This window comes from Corvus brachyrhynchos, unplaced genomic scaffold (assembly GCF_000691975.1).
Source record: "Corvus brachyrhynchos isolate BGI_N302 unplaced genomic scaffold, ASM69197v1 scaffold663, whole genome shotgun sequence".
Taxonomy (NCBI): domain Eukaryota; kingdom Metazoa; phylum Chordata; class Aves; order Passeriformes; family Corvidae; genus Corvus; species Corvus brachyrhynchos.
In genome coordinates, this window is record NW_008237243.1 from 19,273 (window position 1) to 21,895 (window position 2,623).

Sequence of the window (2,623 nt, forward strand, 5' to 3'; positions counted from 1 at the left end):
GAAGTTCAGTGAATGTATTTCATCCCTGGAGAGAAATAAGATTGCATTGCCTGTTAGGGACTGTTACCTGTGATTATGCTAGTAGGATCACTTAGTTCTGAGGTTATAGCACGCTTTATGACATACCTGCTGTTTTCTATAGCAGATGTAGGGCAACAGTCTTATTTCCAAGTGACTAAATGTCATGCTGTGAATTTTCTCTGGATAGCAGGGCTAATTATTAGGAAAGAGGCATCAGTAACTTCTAGGTCTGTAATCTTCACTGCTGTTTCAGATACTAGCATACACTAAAATATTTAAAAAGAGGGGGGAACCTTATGTCAGATTTGTTTTATTTAATGCCATAGAAATTACAGTCATCAGGAAATGTGACAGAGGAAAGCTGTCAAGACAGGTAGGGCTAAAGGTAGGGGGAGTTTAATGATCAAAGCTGTAGAGTACGTCTAAAAATACTGTCACATGTCCTGTCCTAGTGTTTTGCTGGTGGGTAGGGACACAGACACCAACTTAAGGAATAGTGTAATTTACTATAATGCCAAACTGCAAAGAATCACAGAAGGATAAGCTAAACAATGCACATAATCACTGCTACAAAAGATTGCCTATAGTGATTAAGATACATCACCAGTTACCCTAATACTTTACCATCGTCCAAATCCCCAAAACATCAACTTTGGGGGAAGCTGTCACAGCGAAGGACTGGAGAACCACGCCCAGTAACTGGGAAATCCTGCGGTGCATCCACCTTGCAGGCCATGAGGCTCCCCCACTTTGCTGTGACAGTAGCCCAGCTTTTATACTGTTAAACAAACAAGCTAACAACTTCTAGTTTCATTCTCCTGTTGGCTTTCTCCCAAAGCCTGGCCAGGGCTCAGGGAGGAACCAAGGGAGTTGTCTTTGATCCTATACCCCCCCTAATTAGGCCAGATGTGGCCTTATCTGGTTTCTAGATATGGAAAGGTAAATACATGTTTTGCCAATAAATGGACACATATAACAATACTTCATTAATGAGCATATACATATATATAACATTTGGTTGGAAGGTTAATCTAGAGGTCAACTTTGGCTCAGGGCCTGTTGTTCAGGCCTTAGTACTTCACGCAGGTACTTCGTTCTAATTTCAGTTGTATTTCTTTTTAGTTAAGAAATTACAATTTGACATTTCAGTTAAATTGAAATGTATAAGAGAGAGTTTTCAAAGTTTTGAGGTGAAAAATACCTTATTTGTAGATACATTGGTGTTTTTGCTATGTCTAATTAGAGATACCTTGGGCTACAGGCAGAAATGACAGTTTTCAAGGGCAAGAATGTTTTTTCAGCAGTAGCAATTAGCAAAAAAGAGAAATTGAGAATTGCATAGTACCCTTCTTCTATGCTGTAGTTCTAATATGAAAGGACACCACAGTCTCCTCCTTAGACTACTGTTAGAGAAGTATTGCACTACTGAAGACTGCCAAATGGGATCCTGTTCTGCAGTCCATACATATATGAAAAATACTATTTCTGTCTCAGAACCCAGTTTCTTTGCATTGATAGCAAAGATGGGCAGCTGTTTAATATTATTGTACTCAATAAGCAAGTGTCTGGTGACAGAGTATCACTATAAACTATTGGAATACTGATGAAGAGGTTTCTTTATTTGTGTAAAAATAAATAAATGTACCTGCTGCAATGTGGAAGCCTTGTTCTCCAGTGTACCTTGCTATAAGTGGTGCTTGAGGCACTAAGAACAAAGTTGAAGAAACCCAACTTCTGTAAGTATTTGAATTATTCTATGTATTTCCAAGAAACTTTAAATAGGAAACAAAGCACAACATAACCAAATAGTCACAGGCTGCTGTATGCATAAGCTTACAGTAGGTAGTTACTCCAACATTTGCATCTTTTTTTCCAGCTAATTGGATACACATTTTCATTCTTTCCGAGGTTTGTTATGGATCAGAAAAATCAATCATTTAAAAAACTTCAGTCGTGTTTCTGATTTTTTTTAATTGATCATTGGAAAGAACTCCTTTTTGTATGAGACTACATGGAAGGAGTTGTGCAATCACGTGACTTAATCAAGGTTAATGTAGTTTTCAACACTGCCTGACAGTATAGAATACAAGCATACCTTTTTGTTAAACAGTGCTACTCTATGGTTTTGTCTGAGAGCCACTGTAGGCTGCAGTACTCATGTTAGAGCTCGGAGTAATCTGCAGCTCCAAAGGGGTCTGTCATTCATCTTGAAAATGAAGGGAAGTTTTGTTTTCACGGACACTATTGGAAGGAAAGGCCATTGTACCACCCTTAATATGTTAGATATCGGATAGATTTTTAATTTAAGCACAGTATGTTTATATATGCTGTCTTGGTTTGAAAGACAGGTGTCTGCTAAGGAAGGCAGAAGCCTCCCTTGGAATGGCAGATGCAACCCCCTTCCCTCCGAGTTATTATAATTTTGAAATCAAGGAGGCTTTTAGGCAAAGATATGGGAAATAGGAATAACAGTTCTTTACTATTATATATATAACCAGTCAAACAAACAACAATAACTATGGCAGTAACAGCAAACAATCACAAACCCAGTCCCAGCCTTCTCGGCTGTCGGGCCCTTTCCCCTTGGGTGCAGTTCCGGTCG

General features: G+C 38.7%; 1 protein-coding gene across 1 annotated transcript in view; it reads left to right on the top strand.

The window, feature by feature from the left end:
- Nucleotides 1-2,623, top strand: part of LOC103612944 (small conductance calcium-activated potassium channel protein 2-like) — an 18,162-nt gene that overhangs the window by 1,712 nt on the left and 13,827 nt on the right. The gene's annotated exons all lie outside the window — the stretch shown is intronic.